This window comes from Scyliorhinus canicula, chromosome 8 (genome assembly GCF_902713615.1).
Source record: "Scyliorhinus canicula chromosome 8, sScyCan1.1, whole genome shotgun sequence".
Lineage (NCBI taxonomy): Eukaryota > Metazoa > Chordata > Chondrichthyes > Carcharhiniformes > Scyliorhinidae > Scyliorhinus > Scyliorhinus canicula.
The window spans coordinates 103,087,885-103,113,063 of NC_052153.1; the positions used below are offsets into that span (position 1 = coordinate 103,087,885).

Sequence of the window (25,179 nt, forward strand, 5' to 3'; positions counted from 1 at the left end):
AGCAGATGCGGTGTCACTCTAGTCTGACGATCAGAATTTGGGCTGTAAGAAATGTATCAGAGTTACACCCATCCTAAAGTACACATTGAATTCGGCAGAATTGAAGATGCAGTGCATATATGAAAATGACAGGATGATGAGAGCAACAGCGTTTAGCTCACTGGGCTAAATTGCTGGCTTTTAAAGCAGACCAAGCAGGCCAGCAGCACGGTGCGATTCCCGTACCAGCCTCCCTGGACAGGTGCCGGAATGTGGCGACTAGGGGCTTTTCACAGTAACTTCATTTGATGCCTACTTGTGACAATAAGCGATTTTCATTTTTTCATTTCATATGGGTGGAGAGGCAAGAGGAGAGGCGCTATCGCCATGGGGAACGGGTCGAGCGGGGTGTGCTGGCCTGGGGCGAACATCTGCCAAGCTATGGCTAGTCGGCGGTGGAGGGGGGCGGGTTGCCCTCTGATCTGGCTGATTACCTGGAACGTGAGGGGGCTGAATGGGCCGGTTAAGAGAAACAGGGTGTTCTCCCATCTAAGGGGGTTGAAGGCGGACGTGGCTATGCTCCAGGAGACCCACCTGAAGGTGGCGGACCAGGTCCGTCTGAGGAAGGGGTGGGTGGGGCAGGTTTATTATTTAGGATTGGACGCGAAGAACCGGGGGGTGGCGATTGATTCCGAGGGTGCAGGATGCCGAGTACTCGGCCATAGCGATTTCAGACCATGCCCCGCACTGGGTTGATCTGGAGATGGGAGAGGCGCGGGACCAGCGCCCGCTTTGGCGCCTGGATGTGGGGATGCTGGCGGAGGAGGAGGTGTGTAAGAGGGTTCGGAGAAGCATTGAGGATATATGGATACCAATGATACAGGGGAGGTCCAGGTGGGGATAGTCTGGGAGGCTCTGAAAGCAGTGATCCGGGGGGAGCTGATCTCCATCCGGGCCCACAGGGAAAGGAGGGAGAGGAAGGAGAGGGAGAGACTGGTGGGAGAGCTTCTGGAGGTGGACAGGAGATATGTGGAGGCACCGGAGGAAGAGTTGCTGGGAGAACGGCGCAGGTTGCAGGCCAATTTTGACTTGTTGACCACCAGAAAGGCGGAGACACAGTGGAGGAGGGCGCAGGGCATGGTATATGAGTATGGAGAGAAGGCGAGCAGGATGTTGGCGCATCAGCTCCGTAGGCGAGATGCGGCTAGGGAAATTGGGGGAGTGAAGGATGGGGGTGGAAATGTAGTGCAGAAGGGGACAGAAGTAAACGGGGTCTTTAGGGACTTTTACGAGGGATTGTACCGGTCGGAACCTCCGAGGGGGAGGGAGGGGATGGAGAGCTTCATGAACAGGCTATGTTTCCCAAGGGTTCAAGAGAGGCTGGTAGAGGGGCTGGGGGCGCCGATAGAGTTGGAGGAGCTAGTCAGGGGGATCGGGCAAATGCAGTCAGGTAAGGCCCCGGGGCCGGACGGGTTCCTGGCAGAATTTTACAAAAAATATGTGGACCTGGTGGGTCCCCTGCTGGTGCGAACTTTCAATGAGGCGTGGGGGGGGGCTTTGCCCCCGACGATGTCGCGGGCACTGATCTCTTTGATCCTAAAACGGGATAAGGACCCCTTGCAGTGCGGATCATATAGGCCTATCTCGCTCCTTAACGTAGACGCTAAGTTGCTAGCGAAGATCCTGGCTACCAGGATAGAGGATTGTGTGCCAGAGGTAATTCATGAAGATCAGACAGGATTTGTCAAGGGGCGGCAGCTCAACACGAATGTGCGGAGACTGCTCAATGTTATCATGATGCCGGCAGTGGAGGGGGAGGCGGAGATAGTGGTGGCGCTGGACGCAGAGAAAGCGTTTGATAGAGTTGAGTGGGGGTACCTGTGGGAGGTGCTGGAGAGGTTTGGATTTGGGGAGGGATTCATCAAATGGGTGAGGATGCTTTACGCGGCTCCGATGGCGAGTGTAGTCACAAATGGAAGGAGATCGGAGTATTTTAGGCTCTATCGTGGGACCAGGCAGGGGTGTCCCCTGTCCCCCCTGCTCTTTGCACTGGCAATTGAACTACTGGCCATGGCGTTGAGGGAATCAGGGAAATGGAGGGATCTGGTGCGGGGTGGGGAGGAGTACCGGGTATCGCTGTATGCGGACGACCTGCTGTTATATGTGGCGGACCCAGAGGGGGGAATGCCGGGGGTGATGGAGCTGTTAGCGGAATTTGGGGGCTTCTCGGGCTATAAGCTAAACTTAGGAAAGAGCGAGGTATTTGTAGTGCACCCGGGAGATCAGGAGGAGGGAATTGGGAGGCTCCCCTTCAGGAGGGCAGTGAAGAATTTCAGGTACCTGGGGGTGCAGGTGGCCAGGAGTTGGGGGGCTCTTCATAAGCTTAACTTCACCAGACTAGTGGAACAGATGCAGGAGGAATTTAAAAGGTGGGACATGGTGCCGCTATCGCTGGCGGGCAGAGTGCAATCCGTCACAATGACGGTTCTCCCGAGGTTCTTGTTCCTCTTCCAGTGCTTGCCCATCTTTATCCCTAGGACCTTTTTAAAAAGGGTGACCAGCAGCATCATGGGATTTGTTTGGGCGCACGGCACCCCGAGGGTGAAGAGGGTCTTCTTGGAGCGGAGTAGAGATGGGGGGGGGGGGGGGGGGGGGGGGCTGGCATTGCCCAACCTCTTGGGGTACTACTGGGCGGCCAACGTGTCGATGGTGCGTAAGTGGGTGATGGAGGGGGAGAGGGCAGCATGGAAACGGATGGAGAGAGCGTCCTGTGGGGATACAAGCCTGGGGGCCCTGGTAACGGCGCCGTGGCCGCTCCTTCCTACGAGGTATACCACGAGTCCGGTGGTGGCGGCTACCCTCAAGATTTGGGGGCAGTGGAGGCGACATAGGGGAGAAGTGGGGGGCTTGATGGAGGCTCCGTTAAGGGGGAACCATAGGTTCGTCCCGGGGAACATGGATGGGGGATTTCAGGGATGGTATAGAGCGGGCATTAGACAGCTGAGGGACCTGTTTATCGACAGAAGGTTTGCGAGCCTGGGGGAGTTGGAGGAGAAATTTGGGCTCCCACTGGGAAACATGTTTAGATATCTGCAGGTAAAGGCATTTGCTAGACGGCAGATGGAGGGATTACCTGCGCTCCCCGCGAGGGGGGTGAGTGACAGGGTGCTCTCGGGGGTCTGGGTCAGGGAGGGGAAGATATCCGATATCTACAAGCTTATGCAGGAGGTGGAAGAGGCGTCAGTAGAGGAGCTGAAAACAAAGTGGGAGGGGGAACTGGGGGAACAGATCGAAGACGGGACATGGGCTAATGCCCTGGAGAGGGTAAATTCTTCCTCCTCGTGTGCGCGGCTTAGCCTCATCCAATTTAAGGTGCTGCATAGGGCCCACATGACTGGGACAAGGATGAGTAGGTTCTTTGGAGGTGAAGATATGTGTGTCAGGTGCTCGGGGAGTCCAGCGAACCATGCCCATATGTTCTGGGCATGCCCGGCATTGGAGGAGTTCTGGAAGGGGGTGGCGAGGACGGTGTCAAGGGTGGTGGGATCCAGGGTCAAGCCAGGACGGGGACTCGCGATCTTTGGGGTTGGGGTAGAGCCGGGAGTGCAGGAGGCGAAAGAGGCCGGTGTGCTGGCCTTTGCGTCCCTAGTAGCCCGGCGAAGGATTTTGCTACAATGGAAGGACGCGAGGCCCCCAAGCGTGGAGACCTGGATCAATGACATGGCGGGCTTCATTAAGCTTGAGAAGGTCAAATTCGGCCTGAGAGGATCGGTGCAAGGGTTCTTTAAATGGTGGCAACCTTCCCTCGACTTTCTGGCTCAACGATAGGGTACTGGGACAGTAGCAGCAGCAACCCGGGGGGGTGGGAGGGGGGGGTGGGGGGGGGGAGCGGGGTGTGATACATGTGATGTTACGGTTTGGGGGGAATTGTGGGTGTTATGGGGCTGTTAGTTGCATATTACTGCTTGTTGCTATACTTGTTGTTATATTTTTATATTTTCTGTAAAAAATTCCAATAAAAATTATTTTTAAAAAAATGTAACTTGCATGAGTGGGAATGATGCCAGAAGGGGCCCTAGAATTGCACAGGTGTGGGTGTTCTGGAATCCTGAGTTTGTGTTAGTTGTGTTGAAGCAAAGTATTCCACTCAGGTGCAAGGCCAGCCATTTTGCAGCTGCCTTCCACAGGAGGCAGGAAGGTGTTCAGAAAGTTTCAGGGTGAGGGGCATACATTGGAGTGGAAAGGCCCGGTGGTGCAGTCGAGACGTATGGATTGGAAAGGTTGGGTTAATGATACAGACTGAGGGGCATACACTGGCACTTCAAATCCAGGAGCAGTGGCCAGTGAAAGGGCTATCCAATTATGTGGCAGAGAAAGGCTCTTTTGTTGCTGCTGCCTCTTCAATAATAGTACCTCTGGTTCTTGCAGACATCTTCCTCAGCACTGACCCTCCACTGCTCATGCATCCAAGAACTATTGGGTTTGTGATTACCATGGGTCTGATTTTAGCCCTTTCATTGGCCTAGTTTCCCTAATTAGCTGGCCACCATGTGATCACAGTCGGCCGGTCCTCCCAACTTGCTCAGGAATCCTCCAAACTTCTGAGTCCTCCGTCGCTGGATTAAATTTCACCCTCTGTCCTAAAGGTTTCACCAATTACATCAGTATTATACCCAGTGAACCCCATGGAAAAGATGAGAAAGTTATCTACATGGCTTGTCAAACCAGGAGGTGGTAACTTTATAGGGTTTGAATACATTAGCTATGTATGGCAGCAATGTCTGTTCCTCCCTCTGGCCAGCCACAATGATACAGAAAGGGGGAATGTCTAGTTGATAGGCCATTATTTTTTTTCTTTTTAAAATTTCAAATGCCCAATTCTTTTTTTTCCAATTAAGGGGCAATTTAGAGTGGCCAATCCACCTACCTGCACATCTTTGGGTTGTGGGGGTGAGACCCATGCAGACATGGGAGAATGTGCAAACTCCACACAGACAGTGACCTGGGGCCTGGAACGAACACGGATCCTTGGGACTGTGAGGCAGCAGTGCTAACCATTGTGTTGCCGTGCCACCTCAGTTGATAGGCAGCTATAATGTTTCCATCTTCCTGATGTACAGAGAGAAGTTGGAGTCCTGAAAATATGTTTTTTTAGTCATCAGTAGGACCTTAAATGAAATGATTCGCAAGAAAAGACTGCCAAAACTGAGAGAATTAGAAAACACCGTCTGAGAACAGGTTCCAGACTGTTGGGGTCAGATTTTATAGTTTTTATGGTCCGTTTGTTGGCCTCCAAGGCTGACAGTAATATGAGTGTCTCATGAAAGCCATAACTATGCCAGTACCGAGTTACTCAGTTTAATATTGTGGTAAGCTACATGTTTAAAAGGCAATTAGGGAAGGCTGAAATGCTGAACTTGCCAGCGATGCCCATATCACAGGGAAGAATGAACAAAGTGGCTGCGGCATAAATCATTTTGTAAAGGCAGCAAATTGATAATCTCCCTTGACTGCAATGAGGGCTAAGCAACATGAACAAACATATTGGCTTAGGTAAAGCAACAGCAGAGCAGTGCTAATGTCTAAGCAACTCATGCATAACTACTTTACCTCATTTCTTCCAGGATCTTTCGCATATTATCTTAATACATATTTATTATGGCTAAAGTTTTTTGCCAGCTCTCACCTAACAAGGGGAGCTTCTTTAAATGCTCCCTCACAACTCACTGCCAGCCAGCACACAAGCATGCCGCCAACGCAGACCTGCTCCCTGCTTTGGCGATGTAGATGTGACTAGGCTTCACAATGCCATGGATGTGAGACAGGACATCCTGTTCTTTCGGGGTGGGGCGGTCAGAGGGCCAGCAGCAGGGCCGACAATTCCACCAAGAAGGCAGTGGCAGTGGCCATCAGTTCCGGCAGCATGACCAGGGGAGCACCGTACATTGCAGGAAGAAGAAATGAAATGAAAATCGCTTATTGTCACAAGTAGGCTTCAAATGAAGTTACTGTGAAAAGTCCCTAGTCACCACATTCCGGCGCCTGTTCAGGGAGGCTGGTATGGGAATTGAACCGTGCTGCTGGCGGGGGGGTGAGCTGCCGGCGTGACCAGAAAACAGTCGGAGAATTCAAGCCTATGTCCATCATGACCATTATTAATGATTAGCATTTTATTCCAGGTTTATTAATTAAATTCAAATTCCCCTTGCTGCCATGGTGGGATTTGAACTCATGCCTCTGGCCCCAGCCTTAGGATTACTTTACCATAATGCTGCATCCGTTCCCTTAATCACACCATGATAATAGGTCTGTGAGTCATAGTCATAGATGTTTACAGCATGGAAACAGGCCCTTTGGCCCAGCTTCTCCATACCGCCCAGTTTCTATCACTAAACTAGTCTCATTTGCCCACATTTGGCCCATATCCCTCTATACCCAGCCTGCCCACATAACTGTCTAACTATTTTTTAAAGGAAAATTTTTTACCCGCCTTTACCACTGCCTCTGGCAGCTCATTCCAGATGCTCACCACCCTCTGCATGAAGAAATGTCCCCTCTGGTCTCTTTTGTATCTCTCCCCTCTCACCTTAAACCTATGCCCTCTAGTTCTAGACTCCTCTACCTTTGGGAAAAGATGTTGACCTTATCTATGCCCCTCATTATTTTATAAACCTCTATAAGATCACCCCTAAGCCTCCTACACCTCAGGGAAAAAAGTCCCGGCCTATCCATCCTCTCCTTATAGCTCAGACCATTACATCCTGGTAGCATTCTCGTAAATCTCTTCTGCACTCTTTCTAGTTTAACAATATCCTTTCTATAATAGGGTGACCAGAACTGAACACAGTATTCCATGTGTGGTCTGACTAATGTCTTGTACAACTTCAACAAGATGCCCCAACTCCTGTATTCAATATTCTGACTAATAAAACCTAGCATGCTGAATGCCTTCTACAACACCCTGACCACCTGCATCTCCACCTTCAAGGAGCTATGTACCTGTATCCCTAGATCTCTTTGTTCTGTAACTCTCCCCAACTCCCTACCATTAACTGTCAGAAGGAGATACTGTGCAAGATTGTGTAAATGTGGTACATGTTGGGCATGCAAAAAAAGGTGGGCCAGTCTCCTAGAATTTCTAGTAATTTATGGCCATTCTTCAAAGTTTATCCCAATCTTTTGCTAAATCATAAATCATAAAGTCCCAAATTACCTAGGATAGAACAGATTTGGTAAAGGAAGGTCGTACCTGACATACTTGATTGAATCTTTTGAGGAGATAACATGGAGGGTCAAAGTGGGTAATATATTTATTCTACATGGATTTTAGCAAGATTTATGACAAGTTCCCACGTTACAGACTGATAAGAAAAAAGGAGCTCATACGATCCAAATGCCAGTGGCAAGTTGGATCCAAAATTGGCTCGGTGGCAGTAAGAAAATGGTAATAGTCTCCAATGTTTTTGTGACTGGAAAGCTGAATCCAATGAACAGGGCTTGGTACTCGATCCCTTGGTGTTCATAGTATATACCAATTTACTTAATTATAGGGGCATGTTTAAGAATTTGCAAATTATACAAAAAATGATTACATGGTTGATAGTGAGGAAGAAAACCATAGACTGCAAAGAGATGATAATGGATTGGCCACGTGTGCAGAAAGTTAATTCTATCCAGAGAAGCTGAGGTAATGCATTTGGAAAGTTCAAACAAGGTAAGGAATATACAATAAATAAATTGTACCATATTGAGAGGCTTAGGGGGATTAGAGGGCCTTGAAGTGCATGTCTAAAATTTCCTGATCATAAAATGACAGGTAGATAAGGTGATTACAAAGGCATACAGGATTTGTCGTATTATTAGGAAAAGCACAGAATAAAATAGCAATGAGGTTATGCTAGAACTGTAGAAATAGTTAGGCTGCAGCTAGGGGAAACAGTGGATACTAGTCCAGTAACAGCGACACAAGCTAATTCTCTGGGGACACAGGTTCAATCCCACTGGTGCAAACCATGATGGCTGTTGTAATTTGGTTCTGGCAGGGGTTTGCGAACGTAAAGTCCGAGGTGCTGAAGGTGAAGGTAGCTCCGAGTCCAGAAGTGGCGATTTTTGGTGTGTTGGAAGACCCTGGAGTCCAGGGGCGAGAGAGGTCAACAGTTTCGTCTTTACCTCCCTGGTAGCCCGGAGATGGATTTTGCTGGAGTGGAGGAACTTGGGGCCGCCGAAACTGGAGGTGAGGGCGAGCAACCTGGCGGAGTTCCTAAAGTTGGAGAAAATTAAGTTTGCCTTAAGAGAGTCGGTTGATGGATTTGTTCGGAGATGGTAGCCGTTCATTGACTTTTTCAAGGAAAATTGAGGTGTCAGCAAGGGTGGGGGATGAGGGGGTTAAAATGGGGTAGACAGGACGGATGGAGGGGATTGGCAAGCAGGTTGGGGCGTTCAGGTAGTTATTTATTTATTATGAGGTTTCTGTTTGATCTTACTCTTGTATTGATTATAACATTTGGATTTGAAAGCTCATCTTCAGACCATGAAATGATCATCGATTGTCATAAAAAAACATTTGGTTCACTAATGTACCTTCAGGGAAGGAAATCTGCCATCCTTAACTTATCTGGGCTGCATGTGACTCCAGACTCCCCTCTGAAATGCCCCAGCAAACCATTCAATTCAAGGGAAATTTGGAATGGGCAGAAAATGCGGGCTTTGCCAGTTATGCCCATTTATCATGAAAGAATATTGAAAAAAGGGTAGTGCCAGAGTCTACACACAGTCCCCACTGCAGTTCAGGAAGGATGTGATCACATTAAAGAGGATAAGTACAGAGGAGATTTACCAAGAAGGTTGCTAGGAAAGGCGAATTTTAGCTATCAGAAAAGATTTGCTAGACTATGTTTGTTTTCTTTGGAACAAAGGCGTCTGAGTAAACATTTAATTGATTGAGTAGATAGGAAGGACGCTTAGCAGAGATGAAAACAATGAAAGATTATATTTAAAACACTGGCAGAAGGATTAATTTAGGGGAAATAATTTTGTTCAGAGGGTGATAGGGGTCTGAAACTCTCTGGCCAAAAGATTGGTAGAGACAGAAATCATCATCACCCATGTAAAAAATACTTGGATACACACTTGAAGTTTCGTAACTTTTTAAATTCATTCATTGTGTGTTGTGTATCTGGACTTTCAAAGGCTTTTGACAAGGTCCCAAACAAGAGATTAATTAGTGAGGAAAATTAAAACTCATCGTATGGGGGTAATGTACTGACGTGGATAAAGAACTGGTTGGCAGACAGGAAGCCAACTATGGGAATAAACTGATCCTTTTCAGAGTGGCAGGCAGTGATGAGTGGGCACTGCAGGGGTCAGTGATGGGACCCCAGTTGTTGACAATATGCATTAATGATTTGGACAAAGGAATTGAATGCAATATCTCCAAATTTGCAGATGACATTAAACCGGTGTCTGCTGTGAGGAGGATGCAAAGAGGCTGCAGGGTGACTTGGACAGGCTGGCTGAATGGGCAAACACTTGGCAAATACAATATAATGCGGATAAATGTGAGGTTACTCACTTTGGTGGCAAAAACAGGAAGGCAGATTATTATCTGAATGGTGGCAATTTAGGAAAAGGGGAAGTGCAACGAGACTTGGGTGTGATGGTGGAACAGTCGCTAAAGGTTGGCATGCGGCAGGTACAGCAGGCGGTGAAGAAAGCCAATGGCATACTGGCCTTCAGAGCGAGAGGATTTGAGTATAGGAGTAGGGATGTCTTACGTTTCGAGTCCAGATGACTCTTTGTGATAGCTTTGACAAAGAGTCACCTGGACTTGAAATGTTAGCTCTTTTCTCTCCCTACAGATGCTGCCAAACCTGCTGAGATTTTCCAGCATTTTCTCTTTTGGTTTCAGATTCCAGAATCCGCAGTCATTTGTTTTTCATTTATTTAGTAGGGATGTCTTGCTGCGGTTATTTAGGGCTTGGTGAGGCCACACCTTGAGTACCGTGTGCAGTTCTGGTTTCCTAGTTTGAGGAAGGACATTCTTGCTATTGAGGGTGTCCAGCAAAGGTTCACCAGACTAATTCCTGGGATGGCAGGACTGACATAGAACCATAGAAAAAATAGGAGCAACAGGAGGCCATTCGGCCCTTCAAGCGGGCTCCGCTACTCATTATGATCATGACTGATCATCCAACTCAATAGCCTAATCCCACTCTCCCCATATCCTTTGATCCCTTTGTCCTAAGTGGTATATGGGCAACACGGTAGCACAGTGGTTAGCACAGTTGCTTCACAGCTCCAGGGTCCCAGGTTTAATTCCCAGCTTGGGTCACTGTCTGTGCGGAGTCTGCACACTCGCTCCGTGTCTGCGTGGGTTTCTTCCGGGTGTTCCGGGTTCCTCCCACGGTCCAAAGATGTGCAGGTTAGGTGGATTGGCCATGCTAAATTGCCCTTAGGTTAGGTGGAGTTACTGGATTACGGGGATGGGGTGGAGGTATGGGCTTAAGTAGGATGCTCTTTCCAAGAGCCGGTGCAGACGCGATGGCCTCCTTCGGCACTGCAAATTCTATGATATCTAACTGCTTCTTGAAACCAGACAATGTTTTGGACTCAGCCATTTCCTGTGGTAACAAATTCCACAGGCTCACCATTCTCTGCTTTAAGAAATTTCTCCTCATCTCTCTCCTAAATGGTCGACCCCATTTCCTCAGACTGTGCCCCTTGGTTGTGGACACATCCACCATCGGGAACATCCTTCCTGCATCTACCCTGTCCAGTCCTGTTTGAATTTTATAGACCTCGATGAGATCCCCCCTTATTTTTCTGAACTCCAGCGTATACAATCCTAACCGATTCAATCTCTCCTTGTAAGTCAGTCCCAGGAACCAGTCTGGTAAACCTTTGCTGCAGTTCCATTATAGTTAGATTATCCTTCCTCAGATAAGGAGGCCAAAACTGCACACAGTATACCAGATGTGACCTCATCAAGGCCTTGTACAATTGCAGCAAGACATCCTAGCTCCTGTACTCGAATCCTCTTGCAATGAAGGCCAGCATAACATTTGCCTCTTTATCGCCTGCTGTACCTGCATGCTTACCTTCAGTGACCGGTGTACGAGGACAGCCAGGTCTTGTTACACATTCCCCTCTCCTAATTTATGGCCATTCAGATAACAGTCTGCCTTCATGTTTTTGCTTCCAAAATGGATAACCTCGCATTTATCCAAATTATACTGCATCTGTTATTCATTTGGCCACTCACTCAACATGTCCAACTCACACCGAAGGATCTCTGCATCATCCTCACAGCTCACTCTCCCATCCAACTTGGTGTCATCTTTAAATTTGGAGATATGATATTTTGTTCCCTCATCTAAATCATTAATATATATTGCGAATAGCTGGGGTCTTAGCACCGATCCCTGCAATAGAACATAGAACAGTACAGCACAGAACAGGCCCTTCGGCCCTCAATGTTGTGCCGAGCCATGATCACCCTACTCAAGCCCACGTATCCACCCTATACCCGTAACCCAACAACCCCCCCCCCTTAACCTTACTTTTATTAGGACACTACGGGCAATTTAGCATGGCCAATCCACCTAACCCGCACATCTTTGGACTGTGGGAGGAAACCGGAGCACCCGGAGGAAACCCACGCACACAGGGGGAGGACGTGCAGACTCCACACAGACAGTGACCCAGCCGGGAATCGAACCTGGGACCCTGGAGCTGTGAAGCATTTATGCTAACCACCATGCTACCCTGCTGCCTACAAGGGTATCAGACAGTGGCGAATACTCAGAAAGGGCATTCCATGCACCGCTGAGGATGGAGAAGCATTTAGTTAATCAGCACTGGGCATTCGGGCTGGATTACTTACTCAGGCTATAAGATGGCAGCCCGAATGAGGGGGTATTAGGAATAAATGAATGTGCAGATTCTTGACGTACAGAATAATGGCACCACTATGCAAGCAACATACTCCAAGTTGAGCTAGAGCTCCAGAAACAGGCTGATAGTGACACACACATATAAAACATATTATGTTGTAAAGGTACAAAATAATCTTAAATTGTTTTAAATCTTGGAGCAGCACATATGCCTCAGGGTTGTGCAACTTCAAATATGTGGAGCTCCATCACCACAAGTCAAGGGCTTTGTGAAAAGGAATGAGATATGGATGAGTCTTAGCCATTGGAGAGCCAAGATTCTACGACTGATCGGAATATCATTACAAGGTGAAGAAGGAAACGAGGAATAGGGGAATAGTTAGGTTTGGGACACCCCATGTCATGGCATAATTAAATGAAAAGCATTCCTCAGCCGACTAACTCAGTCGACTTTTCAAAGAAATTCAGTCAGGTTCATTAGGCTAGACCTACTCTTTAATTATCTACACCACCCCTCTCAGATCAGCTGAAAACTTAAATCACCATTATATCTTAATTATAGACTCGAGTAATTTCCCAGCAACAGATCGTAGGCTAACTGGCCTTTCTTTTTTTTTTAAATAGTGAAGTAACCTGTGTAATTTTGTAATCAAAAGCGTTGGTTCCCAAAGTCACTGTCACTGGTCACTGGCTACCAATTTGAAAAATAGAAACATAGAAAAAATAGAAGCAGAAAGAGGCCATATGAAGAAATGGATTGAGTGGGCGTGTACTCACTGGAGTTTAGAAGAATAAGAGGGGATCTCATAGAAACATATAAAATCCTGCTGGGACTGGAGAAGCTAGATGTAGGAAGAATATTCCCGATGTTGGGGATGTTGCATGATCAACCATGATCACATTGAATGAAGGTGCAGGCTCGAAGGGCCGAATGGCCTACACCTAGTTTCTATGTTTCAAGGGATTTGGATATTGCTGGCTAATCCAGCATTTATTGCCCATTCCTAATTGCCCTTGGAAAGGTGGTGGTGAGATACCTTCTTGAAATGCTTTGTATGTTGTAAGCACACCTACAGTGCTGTTAGGGGAGGAGTTCCAGGATTTTGACCCAGTGACAGTGAAGAAATATATTTCCAAGTCAGGATGGTGGGTGGCTTGAAGGGGAACCTCCAGGTTGTGACCTTGTCCTTCTAGATGGTAGCAGTTGTGGGGTTGGAAGGTGCTGCCTGAGAAACCTTGTTGTGAACCTTGTTGGCAGAAAACACTGCTACCATAGTGATGGAGGGAATGAATGTTTGTGGAAGGGGTGCTAATCAAGCAGGCTGCTTTGTCCTGGATGGTGTTGAGCTTTTTCAGTGTTGGGGCTGTACACTACCAGGCAAGTGGAGGGTGTCCTATCACACTCCTGACTTCTGTCTTGTAGATGGTATTGAGCGGGTGAGTTACTCACTACAGAATTCCTAGCCTCTTACCTGCTCTTGTAGCCACAATATTTATATGGCTAGTCCAGTTCAGTTTCTGGCCAATGGTAACCCCCAAGAATGTTGATGGTGGGGGATTCAGCCATTTCAATGCTATTGCATGTCAAGGGATGAATGTTAGATTCATTCTTGTAAGAGATGATCATTGCCCAGCACTTGTGTGGCACAAATGTTACTTGCCACTTGTCAGCCCAATCCTAGATATTGTCCATGCCTTGCTGCATTTGGACATTGTGGTGAATGTGATTCACACCGGATTATAATCTGTATATACATGTGTCTATATTGCAAGTGCAGTTGCACTACCTGTCCTCCAGGGGGAGTAGCTCTGGGAATGCTCGAGTTGTACGGGGCTTCTCCCTTGGCTCTGCCCAGGACTCCTCCCCGGAAGCTGCTGTATGAAGATCAGTGCCACATGGTCAGCCGGCCAGTTCACCGAAAGTTCAATGGCTAATAGGCTGGCTCTGTTGTGTAGCCATGCTGGCCACGCAAAATGGACACAGAGCCAAACTAAAATGGAAGACAGCAGGGAAAGCCTGTTTAGTGAGAAAAGACAGCCTGCTCTCAACTAATTAGCATTTTGCAAGCAGCAAACCAGTTTTCTGGCCAGGTGCAGATCTCCAAGCCAAAGGTGTTAATGGCAAAGCGCTTAACATTCTGATGAGGCAGCCCAGATCCAGGCACACACAATGGCAACATTTCCATCTCAATGTAGCACTTAATTGGTTGTGCAAACAGGATGGCACCAGAGTAACGAATATCGAAACCACCCCCCAACATCGAGGGAAGCCCCCGCATTGGAGGATTTCGAAGGTAGCCGTTTGGAAACGTTCCAATCGGTACCGAAAGGTAGAGCCCGCCTAGAAGGGGGCAAGGACATTAGAGAGGGGTATAAAAGCAAATCCCCCACAGAGCCCGGTCTGTTAAACTCGTGCTCCGGCTCTGACTGACATCTTGCATCCTGACTCCAGCCGTTGAGCACCAGCCGCCGAAACCGTAAGTTCAACGCTCGCTACGCGATCCAAGCCCACTAGACTCCCAAGTACCAGAACGCTTGCTGAAGGCTGCAGTACAAGACCAGGACGAAGGCCTCGTTCTCTGACCTTGCCTGTTCCTGTTAGATAAGTATTCTGTTCACTTAAGTTTAGTTATAGCTTAGTCTCTTAGTGTGTGCATGAGTATTTATTATAACTGTATAATAAATATTGATCGTTTGAACTTTACTAATCGGTGTATCGTCTTTATTACTTTGAACTTGACCTTGGAATACTTGTGACGTTGCCTATATAGCAACTGGCGACTCCAGAGCTAAATAATTACATAGAACAGAGCCTAGTAGTGTTAAGCACACGTCGAACTTGGAGGCGTGTTAATACACTCCAATAAACGCGTTTTACAACCACAGTAAAACGTGCAACATTTAGTGGCGACATCCTGACGGGACACGGTTGTAAGTGGAAACCCCACACCGTCCAGGACCCTGAAATTTGAATTAGAACTCCAAATTGCAGAGAAAGAAAGAGATCACAAGTATTCAAGGTGTTCAAAATAATAAGCGAAATTCGGAAGTGTGTTTAGTGCATGCGTACTAACAGGGCTGTAAGGTAAAACTGAAAGCTTTTTGTTGCGACAAACTTTCGGTAGTTTTGTGATCGGAAAATAGCGTAAGCCGTACCCTTTTCTCGAAACACCACCCCAGCAACCCCCTGTTCCAAATTATAAAAAGAGAGTCAGAGGAAATGGCCATGCAGGCAATGGAACGTCTGATGGATCCAGCAAAGTTTGTGGTCGCAGCGACCAGCAACAGTAGCAGGGTAGGCCAGTGTCCCACGTGGGAGCTGGAACTCCGCAAATATTTACAAGGAAAGGGATGGCCCCTTTGGAAAGAGTTTTGTGCAAATGAGGAGACAGGTCCCGGGAGTATAGGTCATACTTGGTGGGAGAACCTCTCTCAAATACACAAAAAGAACCTAGGTAAAGCACGCAAGCCGATGGCGATTGTGTCCTGTTTGGCACAGTTGCGAGGCGCAGAGGAGGTCATCAGGACGCTCCGGACAGATTTAGAAGAGAGGAATAGGATGAGTAAGGTCGATGTCAGGGACATCGAGAAAGAAAACCTGGAATTAAAAGGGAAGTTGGCAGAGAAGGATAGAGAGGTGGATGATGCCAAGAGGGCTCACCAGTCTTGTCTAGCTCATCTGAACAGTTCCCAGACCCAGTATGAGAAAGCCTATCAGGACGTGCAACGTGCCGTTCTGATAAGACAGGAATCGGAAAAGCAGGTGGAGGCATTGCAGAGGCAATGTTCTGATCTCAAAGCAGCTTTGAGAGCACTCCATGCTGCAACGACCGAACAAAGACAAAGCACAGTTGACCACGCGAAATGCAGGAAACAGATTGCGGAATTGCAATCTCTGCTTTCGGTGCAGAATGGCTTCCAAAGCACCTTTGGAGCACAGTTAGATGGAGAAAACGCCCCAGATTGGCAGGAATTAAGTGAGACAGCGCAGCGTTATGTTCAGGGAACATGTGCGCCCGCAGCTCAGCAGAAACGACAGGCACCCCAACCCCCCACAGCTCAGACCATAACCGCACCCATGAATCCCGTAACCACGCAGAGAAAAGCCGAATCAGAAGGCGCCCCAGACATAACTTACACCACCCCTTTAACAGTAACCCAGCTAAGGGACGCTTGTGAAAAGATCACTCCGTTCCTCCCCACCGCAGACCCCCACCAGTTTTTCGCTAAAGTAAAACAGCAGGCTACCATGTACGGCCTGGATGAGAGAGAGCAGGTTAAGCTCACCGTGCTGAGCTTAGACCAGAGTGTAGTAGCAGCCCTCCCCGACCCACAAAACGTGGCAGGAGGCAGCCTAGAGGAGATGCACACCGCCATTTTAGATGCCATCGGGTACAATAGAGGTGACCCCGTAGAAGGATTGAATAAGTGCAGGCAGAAAAGATCCGAACACCCCACAGCATTCGCAGGAAGGCTGTGGATTCATTTCAGCGCAGTTTTCGGACAGTTAGATAGAGCGCATTTAACCCGTGAAAACATGGTTAAGTGGACGCGCACCATTATCTCACACGCAACAGAAGCAGGACAGAGCGCTTGCAACAGCTATGACCCCTCAGAAGAGGCCCATAACGAGAAGTGGGTCCTGAAAAGGTTGTCCCGCGCTTGGGAGCAATCGCTTCAGGCAAAAGGCAAAGTTAGATCCCCAGAAGAGGCTCAGGCTGCTGCAGATATCCAAGCAGTCAGAGAGCACCAGAAGCCCGCATGGGTAAATGAAGGCAAGAGCAGCCCTCAACAGAAAGGACAGGAATGCTATAACTGTGGACAGTTAGGGCATTGGGCAAAAGAGTGCAATGCACCCCAGCGATCTCAGAGAGGCCAGCAGACAGGCACTCTGAACCGCAACAAGGCAAAACCCATCCACAATGTAGCAGTACAGTCAGGACCCACCGATGTGGACGAGACGAACTGACGGTGTTCGGGCTCCCCCACTTGGGTCTGTGACACACTATGGGACTCATCAGGGAGGCCCGTAGTCACAGCAAAAGTCAAAGGGAAGCCCATAGAGTTACTGTGGGACACAGGAGGATCCCGCACCACCATTAACTCCACAACCACGGCACACGCAGACACGTGGCCGACCACCTCCACCATTACACTTAGCGGGTTCACCGGACACTCGCAGCAGGGACACATTACAGCACCCATAGCAATTCAGCTAGGGAACATTAGCACAAGGCACCCCGTAGTTCTAGTAAATCTTCCCCGGACAGCAGAGCACATCCTGGGGATAGATTTTATGAACACACACAGCTTGTCGTTCGACCCAGTGAACCAGTGTGTCTGGCGAATGGCGAGATCAGACAGAGCACCAGCCACCCTCACAGTAGGAGACTACGCTAATCGGATTAGCGCAGTGGGAGTGTACTCATTCGACCTGACTACACTCCACACCGACCGACAAATTAAGGCCCTACTAAACAAACACAGGACAGCATTTGCAAGTCACCGTCATGACTGTGGCAGAATGACTGGACAAGTTCATGTTACCGGACAGGACCCCCGACCGCAAAGCAATATAGATTTCCCCTCGAGGCAGAGGTGGAAATAGAAAAGGTTATAGGTAGCTTGTTGGACCAAGGTGTACTGAGAACGGTAGCCTCCACCAACAATGCCCCTATTTGGCCAGTGAGGAAGCCCGATGGATCATGGCGTCTGACCATCGATTATCGGGAACTCAACAAAGTAACCCCCGCAGTAGCCCCAACGGTAGCTACTAGTCCCGAGACCATGCTCAAGCAGGGTCTCAACGCCAAGTACTTCACGGTATTGGATATCAGTAACGGATTCTGGTCCATACCATTGGCAAAAGCGTGCCAATACAAATTCGCATTCACTTTTAAAACTCAGCAGTACACGTGGACATGCCTCCCACAAGGATTCCACAATTCACCCTCCATTTTCCACTGACAGCTGGCAAGTGGATTAGAAAAATTTTCCCGACCCGAATGTCTGGTACAGTATGTAGACGACCTACTACTGCAGACAGACACAAAGGCAGAGCACATTTCGCTTCTGGCCGAACTCCTGGAACTCTTGACTGAAATTGGCTGTAAAGTTAACCCGAAAAAGGCCCAAATATTGGAAAGTAAAGTGATGTATTTGGGATCAGTCATCACGCACGGCAAACGCGAGATCGAATTCAAAAGAATTGATTCGATTGTCAAATTGCCCCTTCCCCAGAATGTATCAGCCCTCCGGTCGTTTTTAGGACTGGTTGGCTATTGTCGGAACCACATCGACGGATTCGCGACAAAAGCCGCCCCACTTTCAGACCTCCTTAAGAAAGGAGCCCCCTGGGAATGGCTTCCGCAGCATACAGAGGCTGTGGAGGAGTTAAAACGAGCCCTTAGTGCAGCACCCGCGCTGCTAGTCCCAGACCCACTTTCCCCTTTCGCAATAGAGGTAGCGAGCACCGATCTGACCCTCTCGGCCGTGTTGCTTCAGGAACGGCACGAGCAGCTAAGACCAGTGGCTTATGCCTCCCGACTGTTAGACCCGGTAGAACAAGGATTTTCAGCCTGTGAGAGGCACCTCCTTGCTGTCTTCTGGGCAGTACAGTATTTTTCATACATAACCGGACTAAACCCCATCACCATTCTAACCGAACATACACCCACACAGCTACTACTAGACGGTCGACTGAAGGACGGTTCAGTTAGCCAGATTAGGGCAGCTAGGTGGACCCTACTTTTACAAGGACGGGACATTACAGTAAAACGGACACGCACACACACATACTTAGCAGACAACCTCCAATACCCCGGACAGCCCCATGACTGTGAAATTGTAGCTCCCCTGCATAACACAGGACCCTTTTAAGCAAAAACACCCCCCAGGAAGATAGGGAACCCAAAACAAAGCCCCCAGCCCACAGACACGTGTGGACCCTTGAGGATTTATGTAGACGGTTCCTCCACAGTTTTAAATGGTGAGCGTATCACAGGATGCGGCATCTATGTAGAGGACGCGCAGGGGCGCGCTCTCGAAGAGATAGCTCTGAAGTTACCTGGTCACTTAGGCGCGCAGGCAGCAGAGCTAGCAGCCATAGCGTATATAGTGGACCACCCCGATTCTTTCCCCAGCCCAGCAGACATATATTCAGACAGCTTATATGTCTGCAATAGCCTAACAGATTTTCTGCCCCTGTGGAGGACACGAGGTTTTGTATCCGCAGACGGAAAACCCCTTCCATCAGCCCCCTTACTCCAGCATATCCTAGAGAAAGCGAAGGACAGGACCTTCGGCATTATAAAAGTTCGCAGCCACCATAGGTCATCACCCCCTGGGAATGTAAAAGCCGACGCATTGGCTAAGGCAGGTTCCAGGAGAGGACACTTATGGACCCCCCCAGCTAGCGCACCAGCTAGCGCCCCTGTGAGTGCAGTACAAGTCTCACAAACAGAGGTTAAAGATCTCGTAGCAGCACAGAAACAGGACAGAGACCTCAGGGAGGTTTTCAAGGGAAACTTTGTGCCTGCGTACGAACACTTTAAACACACACTGACCACACATGAGGGTGTGATCATTAAGGACCAACTTTATGTGGTCCCGAAGCAGGACAGGAATCAGATGATTGCCTTGTTCCATGACGGACACGGGCATCAGGGAATTGATGCAACAACGAGGCACCTCAGGCAACTCTGTTGGTGGCCTAATCTCAGGACTGATGTCACACACTACATTGAGAATTGCCTGATTTGTGCTCAGAATAACCCGGAGAGGTATTCTAAGAAGGCACAACTTCGGCATACTCGCCCAGTTAACGGCCCTTGGACAAACCTCCAGATCGATTTTATAGGTCCATTGCCCCCTTGAAGGAATGGCTATAAATACGTTCTGGTGGTCATCGACACCTTTACCAAATGGGTAGAGGCATTTCCCTCACGAACAAATACAGCAAAGACAGCTGCAAAGATCCTGACCCACCACATCTTCACGAGATGGGGTTTACCCCGAAGTATCGATTCGGACCAGGGATCTCACTTTACAGGACGGGTCATGAGGAACGTCCTGACAATATTCGGTATAAAGCAAAATTTTCATATTGCGTATCATCCACAGTCCAGCGGGATTGTGGAGCGCATGAATCGGACCCTAAAAACGACCCTCAGGAAAATGGTTCAAGAGAATAATTCCACATGGGATTCAGTGCTCCCCTTTGCACTTATGTTCATAAGGAACACTGTCTCCACATCTACAGGATACACACCACATACACTCATGACCGGACGCCCTATGAAAGGTACAGAATTCCTTTTAGGACTGGACATGACAAGCCCCGAAGTGACGGCCCTCACACATGAAAAGGCAGTTAAAGATCTAGTTGAGACTGTGAGGTCTGCACAGATCGCAGCCGCAGTCCAGCTAGGGAAACGCCGACAGCAACGTACTGCCTGTTTCAATAAGACCGTACACACCACAGAATTCCAGGTTGGGCAACAGGTAATGTTATCTGTTTATAACCCCAGCAGTTTTTTGGCTCCAAAATATTCCGGTCCCTACTCAATTTCGGACAAAATTAGCCCCTCCGTTTACACGATAAAATATCCTAATGGGAAGACCGCGTGGTTCCATATAAACCAGTTAAAGGCATATGGAACACAGGCCAACCATGCTCACCATGTCCTGCTGGATGCAGCAGAACACTTCACCCCGCCCACCAGAGACACTTTTCCACCATCCCCCTCACAGACCAGTTCATCCACGGACTCGCCCACGACTCCGCCCACAGACCACTACAGACCACGCCCCGACACGCCCACAAGCTGCCACAGCAGAGACAGCAGGACTGACACTGACTCTGAAGACAGCGACAGCACACAGCCATACAGCCCACACTGCACCAGCTACGACCCCGACTCCAGTGACCCCATGGAAGTCACCTACCTCAAATATCCAGAACCACCACCCGACCCCGACTACCCCGACAACACACTCGACACTACACAATGGCACAGGGACAATTCCTACAGACTTGTCCGCAATGATGAAAGTGACCCCCGGTCACACAATTCCAAAGTTTCATGCCTGATCCACACAAGGGTGTGGGATCCGGGAGAGCAGGACGACACGGTGTCTGACTCCCGACACGGCAACCCCTTTGTGACCCTGTTCACAGAGGCAGAATCAAAGTGAGGTGTCCAGATGATGTAAAATAGGAATCGTTTGAGGGAAACGATGTCCTTTCTGATGGAACCTGCACGTATGTTTGTCTTCGTTTTATGTTTGTTTGTCTCAGGATTGTACATTGTTCAGCTGGAGGATGGACATCTTCTTTTCAGCTGAAAAGATTGTGACCACCTCACATACACGTTAGTTTGTCCGCAGATACTTTTGAGAACTTCGGTTTGATTGGAGATCTTTTCCAAAGTTGTAAGGCCACACGCCAAATAGCTTGTCCGCAGATATCTCTGAGAACTTCAGTGATGTCCTCAGTTGGAGCATCTTGGCTCCCTTGGTTTTTTAGGTGCCCCTCTATTCGGCGAAATAGAGGCTGCAAGTCACGGTCAACACATTCGTACCCGTTTCTTTCCAGGTTACTCAGGCAGTGGACAAACGGCACTGAGGACCCGCCCTGTCTGAGAACCAACCCTTGGTCAGCCAAGCTCGGGTATGGCACAGCACGCCCTACCCGGGGATTCCATCCAACTCGTACCCGTAGCGGCCCATACGCAACTCATTCGGATGTTTGTTTCAAAGTTTGTTTTCATTTTACGTTAGGTAGCCCTTCGGCCACCATCCCACATGCTATTTACATCCGGGAACATTCGGATGGTAAATCAGCAAAGCCTGCGAGACGGCTCGCAGAAGGAAGGATTGTTAGGTGTATGCTGGTCTTTAAATTCGCTTTTTGAAAAAAAATGAGGGGAGTCACAGGGTGTGACTTAGCCAGTCATTTTAAAGGGTCAATTGGGTTTTGAAAGACAGATGCACTAACAAGTAAAGGTCTTAAACTGTGTATTGACAGATACTGTGCTTGATCCCAAAGGTTTCAAAGGACGAGACAGAGGTCGAAGCCAGGATTGTCAATACCGGAGGAAGAAGGAAGAGAAAGAAGAAGAACAGCAAAATGATGGAAGCCCACTTATTACTGTTTAATGTTATATGTATATGTGTGGAAACAAGACACGTTTCCCCCACAACCCCCACCGTAAATGTTTCAATTACAGCAAACCCCCAGTGCTCAGCTCTGATCAGCGAGGTTCAGACCTGGTGCACTAAATTCATGACGTGGTACTCCATGTCCTATATAATCGAATCACTGTTGGTGATCGCGATCCTCATCATACTAGTGCAGACCCTCAGGTTGAGGAAATGGAAGAGGAGAGCCTCTCGTTCCAGCACCTCACCCATCTATAGAGTTCAATCCCCCATCTTCGGATTCCACCAAACCCCTCAACCCCTCACTGATTACAACACTCTGTAAATAAAAATTCAGCCATGTATTATATTGTTCCATACTCGACTGCCGAGTTGGGAAGTGTGATGTTGTGGTGTGAATGGTTAAGATTTTAGAGTGATGAAATGTTAAGTTAAGGTTAAGGTTAATAGTGATAGATAGAGGTTCCCAGTTGTAGTAATGCATGTCCCTTTGACATAGGGCCAAGTAGAAATGTTAGTTAAACTTTTTTTCTCTTCTTCCCATAGTTTAAGAATAGAGTAGAACAGGAACTGGCAAGAGGTCAGAACACAAGGAAGGCAAAGTACATAGGTGATCCTTCACAATAGTATGATTGTGAGGATCACAAGGAGGGAATGTAGCCATGCTGGCCACGCAAAATGGACACAGAGCCAAACTAAAATGGAAGACAGCAGGGAAAGCCTGTTTAGTGAGAACAGACAGCCTGCTCTCAACTAATTAGCATTTTGCAAGCAGCAAACCAGTTTTCTGGCCAGGTGCAGATCTCCAAGCCAAAGGTGTTAATGGCAAAGCGCTTAACATTCTGATGAGGCAGCCCAGATCCAGGCACACACAATGGCAACATTTCCATCTCAATGTAGCACTTAATTGGTTGTGCAAACAGGATGGCACCAGAGTAACGAATATCGAAACCACCCCCCAACATCGAGGGAAGCCCCCGCATTGGAGGATTTCGAAGGTAGCCGTTTGGAAACGTTCCAATCGGTACCGAAAGGTAGAGCCCGCCTAGAAGGGGGCAAGGACATTAGAGAGGGGTATAAAAGCAAATCCCCCACAGAGCCCGGTCTGTTAAACTCGTGCTCCGGCTCTGACTGACATCTTGCATCCTGACTCCAGCCGTTGAGCACCAGCCGCCGAAACCGTAAGTTCAACGCTCGCTACGCGATCCAAGCCCACTAGACTCCCAAGTACCAGAACGCTTGCTGAAGGCTGCAGTACAAGACCAGGACGAAGGCCTCGTTCTCTGACCTTGCCTGTTCCTGTTAGATAAGTATTCTGTTCACTTAAGTTTAGTTATAGCTTAGTCTCTTAGTGTGTGCATGAGTATTTATTATAACTGTATAATAAATATTGATCGTTTGAACTTTACTAATCGGTGTATCGTCTTTATTACTTTGAACTTGACCTTGGAATACTTGTGACGTTGCCTATACGGCAACTGGCGACTCCAGAGCTAAATAATTACATAGAACAGAGCCTAGTAGTGTTAAGCACACGTCGAACTCGGAGGCGTGTTAATACACTCCAATAAACGCGTTTTACAACCACAGTAAAACGTGCAACAGTTGTGAGTATATTAAAACCGCTATTCTAATCCTACAAGCACTTGTCCGTAGAATTGTTGGTTCCAACAGACAGGAACTTCTTCAGTATCTGAGGAGTTCTTAATTATGCTGAACATTGTGCAATCATCAGCTACATCCCCACTTCTGACCTTATGATGGAAGGAAGGTCATTGATGAAGCATTGCTGCCTCACGGCGCCAAGGTTTGATTCCGGCTCTGGGTCACTGTCCGAGTGGAGTTTGCACATTCTCCCCATGTTTGTGTGGGTTTCACCCCCACAACCCAATGATGTGCAGTGTAGGTGAATTGGCCAAGTTAAATTGCCCCTTAATTGGAAAAGATTAATTGGGTACTTTAAATTTTTTAAAAAAGTGATGAAGCAGCTGAGGATGGTTGGGCCTAGGACACTACCCTGAGGTACTCCTCAGGGATGTCCTAGAATTGAGATGATTAACCTCCAACAACCACAGCCATCAACCTACATGACTGTGAACCTAAAGCTGGAAAGGCTGATTAAGTTTTTCTTCAGCTGTTACAAACATAGGCGTTGAATCACCTATTTCCATGTACTTTCCTATGTTTCTAAGTTAGAGTGGGAGATCAAGAAAGGCCCTAATATATGCATCTTAAACTTCATGAACATTTTGAAATGGATTCAGCCAGCTGCTGTATGAAATCAAACAATGGAATCACTTTTTACATAAAACAGAAAGTGCTGGAAAGCCCAGCCAGCCTGGCAACATCTGTGGATAGCGAAACAGAGTTAATGATTTAATGTGGATAAAAGCAAATTTCTTCAGCTAGAGGATGGTGAATCTGTGGAACTCTTTGCCACAGAAGGCTGTGGAGGCCAAATCACTGAGGGCGAAATTCTCCGCAAAGTCCGACGCCGGAGTGAAATCCGGAGTGTTTCACTCCGGCGTCGGAGGCCGCTCCTCGCCCCCTATTCTCTCCCCCCCCCGGGAGGGTAGGAGCGGCGTTGCGGGCAACTTAGTTGCCGGGCCTTGACGCTTGCGTCAAAGCGGATGGCCGAGAATGACGCGGCCGGCGGCGCCTAAGTGACGTCAGCCAAGCATGCGCAAGTTGGCCGGCTCCAACCCGCGCATGCGCGGTTGCCGTCTTCCCCTCCGCTGCCCCGCAAGACGTGGCGGCTTGATCTTGCGGGGCGGCGGAGGAGAAAGAGTGCGTCGTTTACAGACGCCGACCCGATGATCGGTGGGCACCGATCGCGGGCCAGTCCCCTCCTGAGCACGCCCGTGGTGCTCGATCCCCTCTCCGCCCCCCACAGGCCCCACACTTACCTGTCGCGCGCTGTTCACACCGGCAGCGACCAGGTGTGGTTGCTGCCGACGTGAACCCGTCGGGGTCGTCAGGTTGCTCGGCCCATCCGGGCCGGAGAATCGCCGGTTGCCGGGAAAAACGGCGAGCGGAAATTCTCCGAGTGGCGTGTTGTGTTTGGGGGGGGTGGGAGAATCGCAGTGGATGCCACAGCGGCCCTCCCGCGATTCTCCCACCCGGCGTGGGGAGTGGAGAATCGCGCCCT

General features: G+C 48.7%; 1 protein-coding gene across 1 annotated transcript in view; it reads right to left on the reverse strand.

Moving 5' to 3' along the window:
- Window positions 1-25,179, reverse strand: part of LOC119970422 (golgin subfamily A member 4-like) — a 529,556-nt gene that overhangs the window by 63,328 nt on the left and 441,049 nt on the right. The gene's annotated exons all lie outside the window — the stretch shown is intronic.